At 42.2% G+C, this 22348-nt stretch overlaps 1 long non-coding RNA gene across 2 annotated transcripts; it reads left to right on the forward strand.

The window, feature by feature from the left end:
* Positions 1–493: 493 nt before the first annotated feature.
* LOC140733646 (uncharacterized) lies at positions 494–11449 on the forward strand. 2 transcript variants are annotated; one of them, XR_012100328.1, is made up of 6 exons: positions 494–802; positions 966–1132; positions 3383–3478; positions 6893–7016; positions 8005–8068; positions 9355–11449. It is a non-coding gene; the product is annotated as an uncharacterized lncRNA (long non-coding RNA). The 2 variants fall into 2 exon arrangements; XR_012100329.1 differs by lacking the exons at positions 6893–7016; positions 8005–8068 and having other exon boundaries at positions 9355–11446.
* The last annotated feature ends 10899 nt before the right edge of the window (positions 11450–22348 follow it).

Raw genomic sequence — 22348 nt, forward strand, 5'->3', positions numbered from 1 at the left:
GTTTGAAAGTAACTGCTGCAATAGTCATTACTGATCAAAGCATGTCTTGCAGCTCTTTTACTATTAGCAGATTTAATTGGGATTCAGACTTCTTAACTATGTTTCGAATTGAGCAAAATGCTGTTAGTGCAAAAACAAAATGGTGTGGCTAGTAGAAATCTAAACCCAGGTCAGTGTGGAACTGTAGGTATTTCCTTTCAGGAGTGTCAGGATATTTGGGACTTCTGTGTGAAAACAGGAGCTCCGAACTTCCTGACAGGTGTTTGCTGGGGTTTTGCCAACCACTGCTGGGTTCGTTAGAGTAGTTGTGTTGGTCCGTTCTGACAAGGTGTCTACACAAATACAACATTAATTTGCTTCCTATGTATTTTCTAGTTACTTTGGCCTTCCAGCAGTTTCTCTTTTCCCTCAAAATGCTAGCAGACATGCCTGGAATGTGAACTAGATTCCTCACAGTTCTTCAACAGACGCTCCTTTATAGGTGACTTATATCTAGTTTTCAGTGAGGACAGAATTGCTCTTTGATTCCAGACATGTTTGCAATTCTAATCATTCCATTTCTTTTCTTGCGAATTAAATTGGCTGGTTTTAAGTTTTCATGATGGGTATTTGATATATCCTGATCTTATTTTAGTTCTCAGTTTGTTTCTTTTTTCACAGAAGACCTTCAAATCAAACACATGCAGAAGTTTGCTTCATTTCCTCTACGGTATGTAGAATCGCACACTTCCATTACCATAAATTAAAGGTGTCGAAAGGTGCAAGTGTTATTGAACTTGACTGCTGAATAAACTTAAGAAAGGTAGGTATTAATATAGCACCTTTTCCATTTTCTTTCAGTATACCCCAAGCACTTCATGGGCAATGAGGTACTTTTGAAGCACAAGCCCTGGATGCTTTAGGCACAGTAAGATCAAAAAGAACAATATTTGATAATAACTAATCATTTTTTATTAATATTGCAGGAATGACAAAAGAAGGACGTGATTGGGACGGCGCAACAGAGCGTAGTGGTTAGCATCAGCAATTTGAAGACTGAGATTCAACCTAAAGAAGTTTGTATGTTCTCCCTATGAGCACATGGGTTTCTTCCAGGTGCTCTGGTTTCCTCCTACATTCCAAACAAGGCTTAGTAAGTTTTGGGCATGCTATGTTGGTACTGGAAGCATGGCAACACTTGCAGACAGCCCCCAGCACATCCCTGGGCTGTGTTGGTCATTGTATGTTTTGATGTTTCAATGTACTGTACATATAAAAGATAAAGCTATTCTTAATCTTAAATATTTACCGGGGGAAGTCCTCTTCTTCTCAAGGTGTAAAGTGTCATGCTCACCTGAGAGAGGTGAAGGGGCGTGGTTAATTAATCGTAGAAATTCCTCAGCTCTCCGGTGGAATGAGGACCGTAGCATTTGCATTCATGCTTCTGGAAAAGGATATAGAGAGCTGTCTTTCTGAATCAGAGTGCTACCAACTGAATTGTGGCTGGCGTTTATTACACCCACTACTACCCAGCGTTAATTTAATATATGGGCTGGAGCTCCACGAGCAAAACAACATGAATACAGAATAACAACACACACAAAATGCTGGTGGAACGCAGCAGGCCAGGCAGCATCTATAGGGAGAAGCGCTGTCGATGTTTCGGGCCGAGACCCTTCGTCATGAATACAGAATACTAGCCAAACCTTTGGAGCTCTCTCCCACTAATGAGATGATTCCTCAGATCAAGCCAGCTTACTTGTCATGGTGAGCGTTGACAGGCGAGGAAGAATGGCAGACTCCCATGTACAGATGGAAACAAGAGGTTATACTTATAAATTTCAACAGGACATCAGTGACATGACCAAATGACACTGAAAGACAAATCATTCTCAACACAGGCACCCCGCAATGAGCACGAAAAGGGGGCCCACATTTAATAATCATAGAGAGCGGAAAGCCCGTGCCAGTTACAATTAACTTGACAAGATTAAACAGAAAGCACAAAGGTTTAACGACTCTCATTAAGACGACAATTAGTGAATACGGGTCTTCGAGAAACTTTGAGCCCTATCACTATGGCTCGCCGCAATGGCCCTGAAGGCTCATGACAATGGCTGAGCAGCAAGGAGTGAAAAGAGCAGTTCAATAGGCAGAGACCAGGTAAGAGAGGTCACAACTGTCCTTGTAGCTTTCTTGCTGATACGAGTTGAGCCTCACCCTGGCCAGCAGTGAGAAGGCACAGAGAGCCAGGATGTCAAATGTCCTATTGGGTCCTACTGAAGCATCGGTTTTGGGAATGCAGTTATTTGAAAGCAGCAAAGCAACAACAATAAAAAAAATCTTTTTTCACCTGAAGCAACTTAGGCAAGAAAATTATTGAAACAGGCTACACACCGGATGTAATTTGTTTATGCACACAAGTGACCATGAGCTTATTTTGTAACCAAGGCTCTTCCATTCTCCAGACACGCATCACTCTCTCACCCTTCCTCTCCACTTGGTTTGTGAGTACCGTGGATTCAGAAGTTCAGAATCCTTTGGAAATCTTGTCGATAATTGAGTACATTGTTACTTTAAAAACTCTGCACAATTCCACTAATGAAAATAATAATAATATACTCAAGCGATTGATTTAATCTACATTATTTCAGTTTTGTTCAATTCCTAAGATATATTGTTCAGATTCCATAAGACCATGAGACATTGGAGCAGAAATAAACTATTTGGCCCATTGTCTTCTCCACCATTCTGTCATGTTTGCTTTATTGTATAACTTCACAATATAAACTGCTTTAATAATAAAAACTTGCATTTATATGGCACCTTCCTATTCCTATCTGCACAGAGCATCCCAAGTGCTTTCCAAACATTGAAATACTTTGAAAGGTGTACAAGATGATAGGACGGTTATCAAGTGGATAGCTAGAGTGGAAATGGCTAATATGAGGGGGCATAATTTTAAGGTGATTGGAGGAAAGTTTCTGGGGAATGTCAGATGTACGCTTTTTATGCAGAAAGTGGTGGGTGCGCGGAATACTCAGCCGGTGTGGTGGGGTGGAGGCAGATACATTCGGGACTTTAAGAAACTCTTAGATAGGCACATGGATGATAGGAAAATGGAGGGTTATGTGGGATGGAAGGGTTAGATTGATCTCAGAATAGGTTAAAAGGCCGTCACAACATCATGGGCTGCAAGGACAGTACTGTGGTGTAATGTTCTATGAAAGTGCAACAACAATTGTAATGAAAGGAGGACAACAGTCACATGAACTCCCACAGCCCAGGCTTAGATTTATTGACATGATGGTTAATAGTTGTTGGAGCTGCACTTACCCAGAATGAATCCCTTGAAAGTCTTGGCCGTCTTTTAAATACTTCTAAATGTGTTACTCTTTATCAGGTGAAATGTTTGCAGAACAAAGCCAGTCAAGGATGAGCAGCAAGGTCGAGTGAGGAGTTTCGAGTAGGAAGATTGCGTGATGACAAGTCAGGGCAGGTGAGGAGGTTTCTTTGCTTTCTGTGCTCTGTGGCCTCAAGCAGTTTTATCAAGCCTTTTACCTTGTGGATTAAATCATTTGTGATTCATCATCCCTATTGGTTGTTACTATAATCACTGTAATAACCTTCATGTGAAATCAATCCTGCTCCTTCCGGTCCAACAAAATACCTGCCCAGAAATGTCTGTGTCACCTCGGATGGGCAACAGGTGCTCTGCCCTCTTGTACTTGGAAATACTTTTCATGATAACAGCCTGTGTCTGCTTTGACTTGGTATGTTGGCTGCCAGTTAAAAGCCCTACAAAAACTGGATCTTGTATATCCCAGATGTTCAATTTTTCTCTGCCAGCTACACATTGAAAATAACTACTGAATTACTGTAGAATTCAAGTTATAGGGCAGAGATTTAGCACCTTGGATCAACAGTTTTCCATGATCAGGGATTTACGTCCAAGATTACACTGAACAGGATTTTTTCTGGTGAATTAAGTGTTTTTGGAAGATGGCCACTTCTAATATGGGATATTATAGCATCCTTAAACATTGCTTTCACATACTTCTGGACTTGTGAAGTTTATTTGCATCCCTTGCTTCATTTCCAATTGTGGCATGCTGAATTGTCCTGTTTACTTTTCCTAAACATAAATTACAGTTGATGTTACAGTTGCAATAACGCAAATTGGAACCTTTTACAACCAACATCCAAGTGTTAGGAGCATATGTCAACACCAACACCCAGGTGCTACTAAATATCCGGAACATACTTTATGGTCCTAGATTTTCCAGATTTGACTCAGCTTGGTGTGTGCCTGAATTGAGAGATCAGAGAATATTAGCCCTTGGGCCTTAAAGGTCTTCCTGACACAACCAGCTGGTGTTGTTCATTTTTCTGGAGGCAACTTAACTGGACAAAGAGACACAATCCCCCTCTCTGTCTCCTGAAGATAAAAAATGCTGGAAGTAATCAGGAGGCCAGACAGCTTCAGTGGAAAGAGGAGCAGAGTTAGCATTCAGGTTGATGAAAATTTCTTTTATGAGATTGGCTTAATGTTAATATGCAAGTGGCCAAGCAATTGAAGGGTCTGTGATGGAACTAAGCCGGTGGATCCTGGAGTTTTCCATCAGACTGACACACATTTTGGTGTTTAACACCATAACTTTTAAGGGATCATCTGGCTTGGCTGGTGGTGAGAATGGTGTTATCAGCTTTACTTTCTCAGATTCTCATCAGGCTCTTCCTGCACATCTGGATGTTCTGCTGCACCATACGCTGTGATAGGGATGAGATCATCATCCATTTCTGCAATGCATGATTGTTAATCAGATCTGGAAAAAATGATTCAATGGTCTGTTAAGTTTCACATTCACTTTCAAGGACTTCATCTCATCTATTATTATTATTTCCTTCTTTTTGTATTTCCACGGTTTATTATCTTTTGCATGTTGGTTATATGCCTAGTTGGTGCAGTCTTTCACCGATTCTATTATGGCTATTGGATTTATTGACTATGCCCACAAAAAATGAATCTTAGTTTTGTATATGGTGATATATATGTACTTTGAACTTTGAAGCCAAAGGGCTGCAGGATAATCGTCATTTTGGTGGAAGGCATCCCTTTCTCTTCCCGAATCTTGCTGGTCCTCATTCAAGAAGCTACGCAAAACCAAATTAAAACATTCAGATTAAAACATTGACAGATCCTAAGATTCAGAGCAATTGAATGCAATGAGGTTTGGTGCAACCTTCATAAAGGCTCTCTACAGAAAGGCCAGAGTTTGAGGCCCTCGTGCTGTTGTGGCTTGAACCCACAAAGAAAATAAATGTCATGTGAGTGTAAAGTTTAATCTTGCAAATAAATAGAATGATGTACTGTACCCTTGAGTGGAATGTACTGTTAAAATGTGAATCCAATTATTTATTTTGTACCACAAATGGTGGGCGATCTTTTAACAGACTATTATATATTTGCAATCTAATGCCCTTCCCTTGGACAACATCGGTTGCGTGGAGAGGGGAGACTTGCAGCTTGGGCGACTGCCGGTCTTCCATAAAAAAAAACCTTGCCCAGGCTTGTGCCCTGGAAACTTTCCAAGGTGCAAATCCATGGTCTATCGAGAATAACAGAGGCCTGCACTACACATATATTTGGAATGCTTCTAAATAAAATTGCACTATTGGGAAAAATATTGTAGGTTAGGTGAATCCCAGATCGAGGAGAACATTTAGAAAAAGGCCTCAACTTGAAATATTGACTGTTTATTAACTTACGTAGATGCTGCCTTCCCTGATGAGTTCCTCCAGCATTTTGTGAGTGTTGCTCAAGATTTCCAGCATCTGCAGAATCTCTTGTGTTTTTGACAAGTTCTCGTCTCCCTCCTGATACACAATGATGAATTGTGGAGGGGCAAAGAAAGAGGCAGCAAGTAACTTGAGCGCTGCAAAGCAATATCAACAGAGCCTAGCTCTTTTTTTTGTCTGCTCATATTATTTTGTTAGTGAGAAAATTGTTTGCAGCGTTTCTTAAAACTAAAGCCTCATATCCATAAAAAAAAGTCTTAACAGTAAAGTATGCCTGCAGAAAAGGAATCTATCGGATGTATGTGGTGACATGTATGTACTCGGATAATAAATTTTTGAACTTTTGAACAAATGAATTTGAATCTTTATTCATTTTTTTATATATAAAGATTTATATTTATTGCAATGGTCAGCTACTTTCGTGCTTATTTAAATATGTTTTGTGTTTAAAAGGTAGTTTGACACATGGAGAGCTATGAAAAGGTTGCATAGGATAGCTGACTGTTGGATCAGGAGGAAATTGTGCAGATTAGTGAGCCCCTCAGGTCAGAATCGTTCCAATAGTTATGACTGAGAGGAGGCACAAATTGTGATCAGATGTGAAGCATCATGCCACTCTTCATCCAAATGCCTTCCGTTGCGAATGACGAGAGCTTGTCTCCACATGGGCAGTGCCAAAGACAAATGGCAGATGGTTATTTGGATTCAACTGGGATGGTGAGAAGTTCTAAGTTATCCAGTTAGCTGAGCGATGTCAGTACAACGTCCTTGCACTCAGCGTCAGTAAGACCAAAGAGCTGAGTGTGGACTTCAGAAAGAGTAAGACACAAAACAAACCTCACGAGGGATCGGAAGTGGAGAGACTGAGTGTCAATATCTCTGAGGGTGCAACATACTGATGCAGCTATAGAGAAGGCAAGACAGTGGCTATATTTCATTAGGAGTTTGGTTTGTCAACTAAAACACTCAAAAACTTCTACAAATGTACTATGGAGAGCATGGTGACTGGCTGCATCACCATCTAGTATGGGGGGGGGGTGCTACTGCACAATATCAAAGTAAGTTGAAGAAACGTACAATTAGTCAGCTCCGTCATGGGTATTTGCCTCCGTAGTATCCAAGACGTCTTCAAGGAGCGGTGCCTTAGGAAGGAGGCGACCGCCATTAAGAATCTCCGCCACCCTTTGCTCATTGTTTCCATCGGGAGGGAGGTACAGACGTCTGAAGGCACACACTTGGTGATTCAGGAACAGCTTCTTCCCCTCTGCCATCCGGTTTCTAAATGCACATTGAATCCATGAACACTACCACACTTCTTTTTTATTTCTGTTTTTTCACTATTATTTAACTTAACTATTATATATATATATATATATATATATGTATATATATTTACTGTTATTCAGCTTTGTTTAATATATTTATTTATCATGTATTTCATTGCACTGGTGTTATTAAACCCAATTCTGCTTCATGCCTCTTTCAATTAGTTCGGCATTTGAACACTTAATTAGTAGATGTTGACTGGGAGTCTGATCAGATAGCATAGGCTGTAGCAGTACTGGCACCTGAGTGAGTTCCTGAGGTTGTTGAGTCCATCGATGTGGCAGGAAAATAGAACCTTCTGGTTACACACTGTGATAAGGGAATTGTCAGAGGTAACAAGTACTCATTTCAAGAAGTAACTTCCTTGAAATGAGAACGACTAAATTTGGGGAACAACTTGAATCCAGCCCTCACTAAGTAGCAGGAAGAAAAGCTTTGTCACAGAATGTCACCTAAACATTTGGGAGGTTTTGATGAGGAAGGCAATAACAACAGGTGGCCATTCTCCAATGCAGACGGAAGAATGAGTGATTGGAACAATGTTCTCCGGAGATGCTAACCATTTTGGTGCATTAATCATATGTTCCAGCGAAGCACATCAAACGCTGAATGCTTTGAAAGTCATTCACCTTTCTAAAGCTGGAATAGCTATTTACCAAGCTTGTTTGCACACTTTGCTGATAAAAAGCACTGTCTTTTCATGGCATTAATTCGCATCATACCACAGATGGCATCATTAATAGATTTGCCATGAGGGCTACTATGCTGCCTTTAGAGTTGGGAGCTTAAGCTGTCTTTAAAAAAAAGCACAGGAGAGTTTTTGTGCTGTATTATTTGTTTAACCTCCCTTGAAATTTGTGCTTTTGATAATAAATTATATTTAACTTTATCCTTGTGCAGAGAGACAACTAAACGAGGCAGGTTGATTTTCTGGCTATGACATCCAAATAAGAGGGGAGTCCAGGTGGGGGTGAATATTTGTTTCAACTTTGTACGATCATAAGTTTTGACTGCAATGTGGAGGGGTAAGGAGGGAGAAAGACATTAAGAATGACTGAAGTGAAACTAAACCTTATGTGAAGACACAAAACCAACACTGTCACAGCTGATAAATGGTACCACAGCTGTTTCACGGATTTGGGAGTGGTTTAATCAGAATGTATCTGTGGGAAATGGGTGAAAGCACGGTTACCTAAAGATTCCTGGGTCCCATTCATAATAAAAGATACCAAACAAGCTCGGTGTAGTGTATACTACCTCAAGCACCAAGGGCTGTGAGAATGGCCGGGAGGATCATCGGGTTCTCCCTATCATCCATTGGGAACATTTTTCAGGAGCACTGTATATACAAGACACTTAGTATTATCAAGGATCCTACCCATCCATCCAGCATCCTCTTTGACTTTTTACCATCAGGCAGGAGACTCCGATGCATGAAAACAAGAATGGTCAGGAAGGGAAACAGCTTCTTCCCTCAAGCCACTAGGCTTCTGAACTCCCTGCCTCATTGCATTCAAAGTGTCACTGAATAATTTGCATTGTACCCCACAATATTTAATTTATGCATTTTACTTTGTTTATCAATGTGCAATTCATTTGTCGATTTAATTCCTGCTTTCCTAAGTTATTGTGTGCAATATATGCGTTATGTGTGCTTACACCCTGGCCTGGAAAAAACGTTTTCTCGTTTGGAAGCATTTAACTGTAGTTAAATGCCAATAAACGTGACTTGACTTGACTCGGCCAGATGATGGACAATAAGTCCATGTGAGCAGGAAACTACATGCGAACAGTATCAGGCATGTCATCGACGGCCCTGATTAGAAGAAATGACTTCTCACAATGGGAGCTGAGTCTGTGAAAGAAGGCAGTGTTTTCTCAGTTGTTGAATTTATTAAAGACAACAATCGATTAATTTTTAGAGATTAAGGATTTCAAAGGATATAGAGTTAGTGAAAGAAAATCATACTGTATTAAAAGAACAGCCTTGATATTAATGAATGAAGGAGCAGGCATAGGGCTGTAAAGGGCTTTCTCCTATTTTGATTCTTATGTTATTTTTAAGACACTGGCCCTGTTTTCCATGACTTCTGGCATAGGATATACTTAGAACCAGGCTGCCAGTGCAATATTTTGTGCTAGGTATTTTGCATTTTCAAGTGTGTAAATACAAACCTTAAAGAAGAAACACAGTAGTTTGGCCAATGGTTTACTTTCACTCTTTTTTTAACTTTTTTTTTCCCTTTCAAGGCTCTTTTGAAGACTCCGACCTGGAGTTACACGCTGACTTTGGTTCTTTGCGGAAATGGGACACGCTCTCAGGGCCTCACCACTGGCCGTTTTCCAATATGCCAAGGATGCGGCCTGGAAAATTAGCATGGCTTCAGGGTGCCGGCTCTGGAGGCGGGTGGATTCAGGGCTGGTGCCTCCACCTGGTGTGTCGTGGGAGGACATGCCAGATCGTAACCGGCAAGCTGGCTGCTGGCTGTGTGCCCAGAGACCCGAGTTCTTTGGGCACAGAGCTCGTAAAAAGAAACACAACAGACTTTTAACACCATAAATCAGCAAATTGCTTTGTTATGTCTCCCCTCTCGCTGTGAAACAGGGAAGCCTCTTTTTCCCTTATTAGGGAGGAAGAGAGCCTGTGTTATGTCGAATACCAGGTGAACGAGTAGTTTTTGAGGGTACTGCAAGTCTGTTTCTTTGTTGATGCTTTGCTCTGCATGCTTAAGTGCTCGGTGGGGGTGCCGATGCTTTTTTGCTGGTGGGGGAGGAGGGGGGTCGTTGTCTTGCTGCCGCTTACGCACGGGAGGGGGAGTTGGGGGGGACTTCAGAGTTCTAACATTTAACTGTCATTCATTCTTTGGGGATGCTTGTGAAGAAAACTAATTTCAGGATGTATATTACACCCATTTCTTTGACATTAAATGTACCTATTGACCTACTGATTGTATCGCATTGTTTTATCTATAAATTGTTGGAGAAAGAATTACAGGCCATTCTTCTGATTGTTATCAGCATTTCACATGAAGCATCCACGACTAACAAGAATCAGTTCCAATGATGTTCTGTGTACAAGTCACCTTACGATACCTTGCTGTCAAGGAAGAAAATGGACAAAGTAGCTAATTTGTATTTGTTATGAATGTACCACAGCTCTGAGGGGCCGAAGGGTGCGGGACCAGCCCCCTCCTTCCGGAGAATCGCAAGATCGCTATTAATTCGGGTCTTGGACCCAGGAAATGAGAGACAATGCAACGGATTTGACCATTGTTCTTAGAGGCACCTGTGTGAATGGCAACTCTATAGTACGTGCCAGCTATCAGGGACATGGACACCCTCGGGCAATGTGGGGTGGAGATTGTATCACCCTACCTTGATTGACATTTACAAATCTGCCAGCCATGATAAAACGGAGGCTGCAGGAGGCGGTACTCCAGCGACGCACCAGACGGAGACACCATCGCTCATCGCTCCCGTAAGGACGGGAAGCTGTTCGGGAGCAACGTGTGATTTGGTTCCCCTAGCTAGGGAATCGAGTGACTAATAACCCTGAAAAGGATTCCAAACTGACAACGGGGAACTCACGTTCCCGATTCCACGATTTGAGTCCAACAGGCTGGCAAGTTTATTTTCTCTCTCCAACCCGTGAACACCCAGCGGTCCCTCAAACGGATAAAAGCCTTCATGAACTGGCGAGACTTTTTATATTTCCATCGGACAATAGTTTTACCCCTAGACAAACGATAGAGCTACTTCGAATTGTTGATTATTACTATACCCGTGCTTTAGATTGAGTATTGACGACGTATATTATCTGAATGTTTGTATTAACCTTACTTTTGTGCCCCTTTATAAATAAAAACGTTTAAAAATGGTACCATCAGACTTCAGCGGACCTCTCTATCTTTGCTGGTAAGTGACCCAGTTATGGGGTTCATAACAACGTGGGGGCTCGTCCGGGATTTGATACCAAATTGGGAGGTCAGTGAATTGGGTTTGTAAGTCAAAAAATTTGGATCTGGTACGCGGGTAGCCAGACGGGAAACCAGCAAAGATGGATGTGGATGAAATTATGAAAGACCCGACTCTGGGGGCGCTAGAGGCAGCTACAAAATTAGACTTGGTAAATCTGGCGAACGGGTTAAGCCTCACAGAGGTGAGGTCATCAATGAAAAAGCGGGAAGTGCGAAGGGTCATAACTCAGTATTACATTGGGAAGAAGGTGTTTGCAGCTGAGGAGTTGGAAAATATCCCTGAAAAGGTACTAGCGAGTGGGACAGATCAGTTAGAGTTGGAGAAATTAAGGTTGGAACATAAATTTAAAATAAAGCAGCTGGAAGCAGCTGAGAAGGAGAAAGAACGGGCTGAGAGAGAGAAAGAACGGGCTGAGAGAGAGAAAGAAAGGGCTGAGAAAGAGAAAGAAAGGGCCGACAAACAAAGGGAGCAGGCATTCCACCTAAAGGAGTTAGAAGTGAAACGGGACCAGGAGCTCCAACTAAAGGGGTTAGAGGTGAAAAAAGAGCAGGCCCAAGCTGAGAGGCAAAGACAGCATGAAATTCAGCTAAAAGAGCTAGAAGCAGCCGAGAAGGAGAAGGAACGGGCCGAGCGAGAGCAGGACCGAGCTGAAAAGCAAAGAGCGTATGAGGAGAAAGAGAAACAGAGGGAACATGACTTAGAGATGGAGAAGTTAAGGAAAGAGCGAAGAGATCTAGGGTTAGATCGAGAGGAGAGGTTTAATGTTAGTCGGGAGTTGAGGGTAGTACCTCCATTCGAAGAGTCGGATGTTGATAGTTATTTCTTGCTTTTTGAAAAGGTGGCAGTAAATCAGAAGTGGCCCAAAGAGCAGTGGGTGGCGTTGTTACAAAGTGTGTTAAGAGGGAAGGCACAACGAGCATATGCGGCATTGTCTGTCGGGGAGGGGGAAGCGGAGAATTATGCCAAAGTAAAGGAGGCCATTCTCCGGAGTTACGAGCTAGTACCTGAAGCTTATAGACAAAGGTTCAGAAATTTACGAAAAAGGTAGAATCAAACGTATACCGAGCTAGCCCATGAAAAGGGTGTGCTCTTGGACCATTGGTGCACCACGGAACAGGTGGACGGGGATTATGGGTGTATCAGGGAGTTATTTTTGATTGAGGAATTAAAAGGGTGTGTTCCGGAGGAGATCCGGATGTATTTGAATGAGAAGCCGAATCAGTCCATCTCGGAAATTGCTAGGTTCGCAGATGAATATGCCCTAACCCACACGACAAAGTTTCCCTCGAATAAAAGTACCCCGAGAGACCATGGGAACGACCGAGAAAGTCCGCCAGCTGAGGCAGAGGTCCCGCCGGGAGCTAGTGGTAAGGTTGAGGGGGAAAGGCCAGGCGGCCCGAGATTTCCGGACTTGACCTGTTTTAATTGTGGGAAGGGAGGACATATTGCATCTAGGTGCTTTCCTCTGAGAAAGGAGCCAGAAAAAGGGAAAGCAGCGGTCCCTATCGGGTGTGCAGTAGTAATCAGAAAATCGGCAAGAGGGTCCCAGGTAAGCAGAGAGCGCGAGGGGTCTGAGATTTATCTGTCACATGGAACCGTGTTTGTGAGGGAGGGGGACCCACCAATTCCCGTACGGATTTGGAGAGACACGGGGGTGGAGCTATCATTAATTAGCTGTAACATATTACAATTCGGACCTCAGACGGGCGAGGTAGCCCTGAGAGGAATAGGAAAATGGACAGAAATGGTGTCCTTACATAGGGTCATTTTAGATTGTGAGCTGGTGTATGGATCAGTTGAAATAGGGGTGCCATCAGAATTCCCGAGAACTGACGTGGACGTCCTCCTTGGGAACGATTTAGCCGGGGGTAGGGTTTGGTCAACCATGACTATGACCCGCCGACCGGTGCGTGTTGGGGCCCCGCCCATAGCGTCCCCGAGCTATACCGCATGCGCGGTCACTCGCAGCCTGTCGAGATCGGCAGCTGAGAACGGGAGCAGTTTAAAATTGGCCAGTTTTGATTTGGCCGAGACGTCTTTACTGACCCTGTGCCACGAGGGTTTAGAGGGTGGTAAAATGAGGAATAGTAACGTGAAAGGGGGTAAGGGAGAGGAGATAGATCTTCCCTTAGCGAAGAGAAAGGTCCTAGAGGTAGGAAATAAAGATGAGAAACGGAAAAAGCTGTTAAAAGGTCCAGAGTTGGACATGGATGATCTGTCGGGGGTGGCAGCCCTGTTTGAAGAAGTTGAGAGTTATCAAGGTGTTCCCGATAATGAGATGAAGGCAGTCCTAGATGAAAAGGATGCCATTACCTTGGAGAGGTCTGCTGGGTTGGCAGACGGGGTTATTTCAGTCCGCGGGGTTGAGTTTACTCTGGAAGGGAGTTGCCCAGAGAGGAACTGGGAGGATCAGGGGAGTTTAGAATTTGAAAAGGGTACGGGTATTGAAAGCCTGGAAGAGGCAGATGTCCCGTTTGAGTGTGACCAAGATGTGGATGCACGTGGTACTGAACCTAGTAATGGAGCTCAGAAAAAGTCTGAGGTACTTGATTCAGTTGAAAAGGAATGTAGTCCCTATGGGTCAGATGGACTGGGTTCAGTGAAGACAGGGTTAACCCTGGTAATTGCGGGAAGGGAGGGTTCCCAGGTGTTTGTACACGAAGGGGTGGTGAACCTTAAAGTGGAACTCGACCATGGGGGGATAAACATTATTATTGAAGGGAACGGAAAGTTTGTAGTTCCCAAATCGAATGAAAACATTTTAAACCCGGCAGCTCGCTTACAGAGTAAGTCGAGAGCTGCCGGGGCCCCACACGCTATTGTTATTCAAGGATGTAGAGTAAACAGGCAGCACTTGACAGGCTGTCTGGAAAAAGCGGGATCGCTTGCAGATCTTAAATTGGAAACTAATAGCATGACGCGTCCTGAAGAGAAAAATAGCAACTTGCTTAAAACTAAAGAATTGGGTAGGAATGAATTAGGTCTGGGATCCGGTGTTGATACGAGAACTCCTATGAATAAGGTGGACAGGAGTTTACCCTGCCAAACTACTCGAGTTCCTCCCGTGGAAACTCACCGAAAAAAAGGTGATGGTTAATGGGGGCGCCATTTTAAATAGGAAAACTGGCTGTACGGGATTTTGACAAAGCATGTGAATAACAAAGACAACCCCCTTGGAACCTGCCTGTTAAGTTGAAATCTGATGCTACCAGCCTTTAGTCAGGTACAAGAGAAACAAAAAAATATTAAAGGAAGTGCCACTGTACTCGTTACCTGTTTAGATGCTGAATTAAATGTATAACTGTATAGCTCTGTAGTGACATGGAAAGCTTGTGTATTGTGTTAGATTCTAAAATCCTGTAAGACTTTGTACCACTTCGTTTCACCGCTGGTGAAAACGCTTTGAAGAAAGGGGGTGTTATGAATGTACCACAGCTCTGAGGGGCCGAAGGGTGTGGGACCAGCCCCCTCCTTCTGGAGAATCGCAAGATTGCTATTAATTCGGGTCTTGGACCCAGGAAATGAGAGACAATGCAACGGATTTGACCATTGTTCTTAGAGGCACCTGTGTGAATTGCAACTCTATAGTACGTGCCAGCTATCAGGGACATGGACACCCTCGGGCAATGTGGGGTGGGGATTGTATCACCCTACCTTGATTGACATTTACAAATCTGCCAGCCATGATAAAACGGAGACTGCAGGAGGCGGTACTCCAGCGATGCACCAGACGGAGACACCATTGCTCATCGCTCCCATAAGGACGGGAAGCTGTTTGGGAGCAACGTGTGATTTGGTTCCCCTAGCTAGGGAATCGAGTGGCTAATAACCCCGAAAAGGATTCCAAACTGACAACGGGGAACTCATGTTTCCGATTCCACGATTTGAGTCCAACAGGCTGGCAAGTTTATTTTCTCTCTCCAACCCGTGAACACCCAGCGGTCCCTCAAACGGCTAAAAGCCTTCATGAACTGGCGAGACTTTTTATATTTCCATCGGACAATAGTTTTACCCCTAGACAAACGATAGAGCTACTTCGAATTGTTGATTATTACTATACCCGTGCTTTAGATTGAGTATTGACGACGTATATTATCTGAATGTTTGTATTAACCTTACTTTTGTGCCCCTTTATAAATAAAAACGTTTAAAAATGGTACCATCAGACTTCAGCGGACCTCTCTATCTTTGCTGGTAAGTGACCCAGTTATGGGGTTCATAACATATTAAACAAATGAAGGGTGAAAAAGTAGCAAAATATTTGTTGTGAATTTAGTAGGAACTTCTCACCATGCATGTCTATTGGTGCTCAAATGTCAAAAGCCACACCAGTAGTTAGCCAAGCTTCCTACGAGACAAACATTGGTCTAATACACAAAATATTTTCATTTTTTACCACAGCATGGACAATCAACCTTTCTATTAATGGGCAATGGACCAGGAATAATTTCACCTCTGCACAACACACTCAAGATCTTCCTTTAATCAAATGAGAATATTCCTGCAGCAAGGCATACATTTTAGATTAAAACTATTTGAGATTTGTTAAATGGTAGTAAATTATTAAACTTGCAGGCAGCATTAATGAAGATGGTGTCAAATGGCTATTTCTTTGAGCTCATCTGTGGACACAGCTTAAATTCCTTTCTTTAATGTCTCTTTTATTTTCCTTTTCATGGTGGCTGGGGTTCTATCAAGGTCCCTGATCTGCAACAGCACTCAAACTGCGCTTTTTCACAGCAAAGTGTTCCCATTTTTGCAGCTCACAGACAGACCAGCCATTTTCCAAGATTCTCCAGGCGTGGCATTAAGGTCACTGGGGTGCAGCCCTGCATGGCTCTTGAATGACCAATTCTGGGCTGGTGCCACTGACTGATGCAGGAGAAGGAGCATTACGATTTTACAGCAGCGGATGCTGTGGACTCAGTTCTCTGTAGTCAAGTAATCACCCTTTCTCTCTCTCTCGATGGTGGGGGAATTTGCTGCCCACTCTTGACTTGGAGAATCTCAGAATATAAAGCAACGTGGCAGACTGTAACATCGTAACAGCAACCGTTTGTTCATCTCCCCTTTCTCTGTGAAATGGGTCACATCTCTCTGTCCCTTGTTAGTGAGAGAGAGAGAGAGAGCCTGTGGCTGAACTGTTGGGTTAACAACAGTTTTTGTTAACGGCAGATCATGGACTCTGTTTGGGGACTTTGCTGTTGCTTGGTGGGTGGTGGGTGCTGAAGGCTTTCTGCCGAAGTGGGTGGGGGGGGTGGTTGATGCTTTGCTGCTGCTTGCGCAGGGGAGGGGGAGAGGGGGCTTTTGGGTTCTAATATTTTTCTGTTGTTTATTTTTGGGGTTCTGTTTTTCACGGATGTTTACGAATAGTAAAAATTTCAGGTTGTATGCTGATAATAAATAGAACCATTTGAACCACTTGAAAAATGCTACAAGATCCATTTGGTGAGACAACTTCGCACACCGCAAATTTTTTGTTTAATTTTGTTACTGCACAAAACTACAGATTAATTGGGCTCAGCTACAGAATTAAATGGGGTTGATCCCCCAACTCAAGCAGTAACACTGCCAGGAATATGAATGCCTACCTCAACCTGAATCGTGCCGAGCTTCAAATAAAAGATAGTTTTGATTAGTTAGCAAATGAGCCCAATCGCACAGGGGAATTCTCTATATACTGTATTAACATGCATCAACTTGAAACACTGAGCTAATAAAGCTAAGCCAGCGGATAGAAATTAATGGAGAAACGATAAGTAAGTCTCCATTTACTCCATCATTTTTATTGCCTCCAGCCTATGGACAGGTTATGCATTCCCTTCTTCAGAAATGACATGGGATTTTCATTAATAAAGATATGGATGCAAAATGTAAAGATTATTGTTGGATGCATCTTGTAACAAAGAATGGGGACTCTTTGAAGTAGAATTTTAGTAATATCTGTTATGTGTCTCCGTGTGTCCAATGTTTTTATTAGTTTTCAGGAAGGAAAAAGAAACATTGAAACAAAGCAACCATCTATTTCAGTTCAAAAATTTGTGTCCAGTGCACAAGGTATGACTTGTGGTTTGGTAATGTTGACACATAAAATTAAATGGGAAAATAGCAACAAAAAAAAAAGAACTGTTTTGATGATAAAACTGATCTTTTCCAGTCCAACTCAAAAGAGGCTAGAGGCATATAGCCCACATAGTTATCCACAAAAACCTTGGCAATGTACCTTGCTGACCACATCCTGACAGAAAGCACACGTTGTGTAATATTCACTTGCGTGCTGAACACAAAATACTTTTTCTAAAAATATTTTTTGCAGCAACTTCAATCACTCATCCTTCCAAGCTAGTGATCAAAGAAAAATGAATGATCTGTCAAATTTACTCAGCTTTCTTTCTGTCAGGGCTACAGGTGATGGTTCATGCATTGCAATTCTTTTTTTTAAGGAAGTGAATATTTCAAACATTGCATCTGATGCAGCATTGGGGCAAATATGTGCTTCAGAGCTATTGGCTATGCACGCATAATCTCACTGTGTAAGGTCGTAGAAATAATTACCACTTCGAGTCTGTGAGACTCAAGGAATTCCAAATGAGAGAAAGTGGGTTGCTGCAGGCATCCTAATTTTCCATAGAAAAATTAAAAACACCTGACCCTTTGTGTCATTGTTAGGGCTGCAGAAATTTCTGGAAGGCAAGGAGGAAGATGTTAGAGTTAATTGTTAAAAATGAGGCGATGGAGTACTTGGTGACACAGGACAAGATAGTACAAAGTCAACATGGTTTCCTTCAGGGAAAACCCTGCCTGTTGGAATTCTTTGAGGAGATTACAAGTAGGATGGATGAGGGGGAGGGTGTAGTGGATGTTGTATATTTGGTCTTTCAGGAGGCCTTTGATAAGATACCCACATGAGGCTGCTGACCAAGTTAAGAGCCCATGGTATTACAGGAAAGTTACAAACATGGTTAGAGCATTGGCTGATTGGTAAGAGGTAGCGAATGAGAATAAAAGGTTCCTTTTCTAGTTGGCTGCCAGTGATTAGTGGTGTTCCTCAGGGGTCGGTGTTGGGACCACTTCTTTTTATGCTGTATATAAATGATTTAGATGATGTAATAGGTGACTTTTTTGCCAAGTTTTCAGAAGATACGAAGATTGGTGGAGGGGCAGCTAGTGTTGAGGAAACAGGTAGGATGCAGAAGGACTTAGACAGATTAGAAGAACGGGCAAGAAAGTGGCAAATGAAATACAATGTTGGAAAATGCATGGTCATGAACTTTGGTAGTAGAAATAAACAGCAGCTATACTTTATTAGGAGTCTGAAGAGATTTGGCATGTCAACAAATACGTTTAAAAACTTCTATAGTTGTACCGTGGAGAGCATTCTGACAGGCTGCATCACTGTCTGGTATGGAGGGGCTACTGCACAGGAGCGAAAGACGCTGTAGAAGGTTGTAAATCCAGTCAGCTCCATCTTGGGCATTAGCCTACAAAGTACCCAGGACATCTTTAGGGAGCGGTGTCTCAGAAAGGCAGTGTCCATTATTAAGGACCTCCAGCACCCAGGGCATGCCCTTTTCTCACTGTTACCATCAGGTAGGAGATACAAAAGCCTGAAGGCACACACTCAGCGATTCAGGAACAGCTTCTTCCCCTCTGCCATCTGATTCCTAAATGGACATTGAATCTTTGGACATACCTCACTTTTTTTTAATATACAGTATTTCTGTTTTTGTGCATTTTAAATATCTATTCAATATATGTATACTGTAATGTATTTATTTATTATTATTATTATTTTTAAATTGTATTTATTGTTATTATTATTTTCTCTGCTATATCATGTATTACATTGAACTGCTGCTGCTAAGTTAACAAATTTCACGTCACATGCTGGTGATAATAAACCTGATTCTGATTCTAAATGTATGTGCTATTTTCTAAACGGGGAGTAAATACAAAAATCTGAGATGCAGAGGGACTTGGGAGTCCTTGTGCAGAACATGCTAAAGGTTAACTTGCAGGTTGAGTCAGTGATGAGGAAGGCAAATGCCATGTTAGCATTTATTTCAAGAGGTCTAGAATACAAGAGCAAGGATGTGATGCTGAGGCTTTATAAGGCACTGGTGAGGCCTCACCTTAAGTATTGTGAACAGTTTTGGGCCCCTCATATTAGAAAAGGTGTGCTGGCATTGGAGAGGGTCCAGAGGAGGTTCACAAGGATGATTCCAGGAATGAAAGGGTTATAGTATGAGGAACACTGGATGGCTCTGGGTTTGTACCCACTGGAATTCAGAAGGATGAGGGGGATCTCATTGAAACCTTTCGAATGTTTGAAGACCTAGATGGAGTAGATGTGAAAAGGATGCTTCCCATGGTGGGCGAGTCTACGACAAGAGAACACAGCCTCAGGATAGAGGGGCACCGTTTCAAAACAGAGATGCAGAGAGATTTCTTTTGCCAAAGGGTAGTTAATTTGTGGAATTTGTTGCCACATGCAGCTGTGGAGGCGAAGTCATTGGGTGTATTTAAGGCAGAGATTGATAGGTTCTTAATTGGACATGGCATCAAAGGTTACAGGGAGAAGACCAGGAACTGGGGTAGAGGAGTAGAGACAAAAAGGATCAGCCATGATTGAATGGCAGAGCAGACTCGATGGGCCAGATGGCCTAATTCTGCTCCTATGTCTTATGGTCTTATGGTACCAATGACAAGATAAAAATGGTATGAGATCATACCGGCAGGGAAAGAGGGTTGTAAGCTGTGCAATGTGGAATTGTGTGCATTTTTGGTCACCTACTTACAGGAAAGATGTTAAAATATAGAGAAAATTTAAAAGTCTGGAGTGGCTGAGTTATAAGGAAAGATTGAATAGGTTAGGACTGTATTCTTTAAAACGTAGAAGACTGAGAGGACATTTGATAGAAGTATACAAAATAATGAGGGTATAGATAGGGTAAATGCAAGCAGGCTTTTTCCACTGAGGTTAGGTGGGACTTCAAGCAGAAGTCATGGGTTAAGGATAGAAGGTAAGAAGGTTCAGGGAAACATGAGGGGAAACCTCTTTATTCAGAGCGTTGTGAGAGTTCAGAATGAGCTGCCAGCACAATTGGTGCATGCGAGCTTGATTTCAACATTAAAGAGAAGTTTGGATAGGTACGTAGATAATAGGGATATAGGTGGGGGCTATGGTCCGTGTACTATAGTCTCTGCTGGTCGATGGGAGTAGGTAGGTTAAATGGTTTTGGCATGGACTAGATGAGTCAAAGGGCTTGCTTCTCTACTGTACTTCTCTATGAATCCATGACTCAAAGATGGTAAACTTCAGGCAATTCCTTAACCACTTACTAGTGAGGTTGAAATGAGAGAGTAATAATAGTCTGCTTGATGGAAAGGCAGGAAGTAAGATCCTTATGATAAGGTCCACTATGGCTGTGGGGGAATGGGCCTCCACAGCATTGAATTCCACAGATTCACCACTGACGCATGTGCGAGGAAGTATTAGTGGAAATGTAATGGGTGGATAATGTATTCAGAGATTGACTCTGCATTAAGTAGTCAATTGTAAAGAGTTAATTTCAGTAAAATGAGAACCAATGTGGACCAGGTAGATTATAATCAAAGCTTGGCAGATAAAGCTGTAATTAAAGCTGTAACTATGGAAACTTTTCAAGGTGGAAATGTCGGTAGGTAAAGTTTAAAGTTTAGATATATTCCCATACGGTAGAAATGAAGCCAGAGCTTCCTGGACAGCAAAAAAATATAGAGAGTGAAACAGAACTGAAAAAAAGTGTATGTCATTTATAGCCCATCTCTAACAGTCACTGGAAAGGTGTTAGTGAGCCACCTCCTTCTGAGGATTAATGGCAGCTGGCAAACAGCTTTCAGGTGCATTACGGCCACCGTCTGAACTGGAGTGTGGGTCGGGACATCTAAATCCTAGATATTTATATTTGTATTAATTCTACTGTATTTAAAACTTTCTTTATGACAGTGGCAGAAATTTGTTTCATTAACTAGGCTCTGGGCGTTTTAATGTTATGTGTGTTTGTGCTTACTGGCAAGAGCATAGGAGTAAACATTAAGGAGTGAGGTAGTTTTGACTGCCATTTGCTTTATAATCTGTGCCAGCTGACAGCTTCAAGATTTCTTGTTGCAAAAAAACAAGAATCTGAAACTACTTCAATGCTAAGCCTCAGATTTCAGATGTAATACTTCCCCATCAAAGCCAGGTGGGTGTGTCTGCACCTGTAAAAATAAAATCTTCCATCATAAAGCAACTGCTACAACCCCAGGATGTCCAAAGCACTTTAAAGCCAATTTGAATTAAAGTACTTTGGAAGAACAGTCATTGTTACGTAGAAAACAGAATGACTAGCATCTACACAGCAAAGATCCACAAACTGCTGTTTTAATGACCAAATCATGTGTTTCAGAAATAAAATAAAATCAAAAACTGTTGGAAATACTTACTATAGCTAGTCAGCAGTGCCTGTAATGAGATTTAACATTTCAATCAATGACCCTTCATCAGAGATTTACCATAACAATAATACCTCATCGTCACTTCGGATTAAGAATCGGAATTAAAATCAAGTTTAATATCAACAGCATATGTTGTGAAATTTATTGTTTCATAGCAGCAGTACAATGCAATACATAATAAAACTGCAAATTGTAATAAAAAATATATATATATTTAAAAAATTAAATTAGTGCAAGAAGAGGGGGAAGTAAAACACTTGTGGAAAGGTTCATGTGTTCATTTCCATTCAGAAATCTGATGGTGGAGGGAAAGAAGCTATTCCTGAAACACCGAGTGTGTGTCCTCAGGCTCTTGTACCTCCTTCAACGAGAAGAGGGCATGCTAGGGGTGATGGGGGTTCTTAATAATGGATGCTGCCTTTTTGAGGCATCTCTTTTTGAAAATGTCCTGGGGAGGCTAGTGCCCATGATGGAGCTGGCTGAGTTTACAACCTTCTGCAGTCTTTTCTGACCCTGTGCAGTGGTGGCCTCTCCAAGTCAGACGGTGATACCACCCATTAGAATGCTGACCAGGGTATATCTGTAGAAATTTACGAGTCTCTTCTGTGACATACAGTACTAATTCTCCTCAAATCCCTAATGAAATATAACTGCTGCTGTGTCTTCCCTGTAATTGCATCAATGTGTTGGGCCCTGGACAGATCCACAAAGATGTCCATTCCCATCAACATCAAACTGCTCACCCTTTCCACTTCTGATATCTCGATGAGGACTGGTGGCTGTTCCC

This window comes from Hemitrygon akajei, chromosome 9, assembly GCF_048418815.1.
Source record: "Hemitrygon akajei chromosome 9, sHemAka1.3, whole genome shotgun sequence".
In the NCBI taxonomy this organism is placed as follows: Eukaryota; Metazoa; Chordata; class Chondrichthyes; order Myliobatiformes; family Dasyatidae; genus Hemitrygon; species Hemitrygon akajei.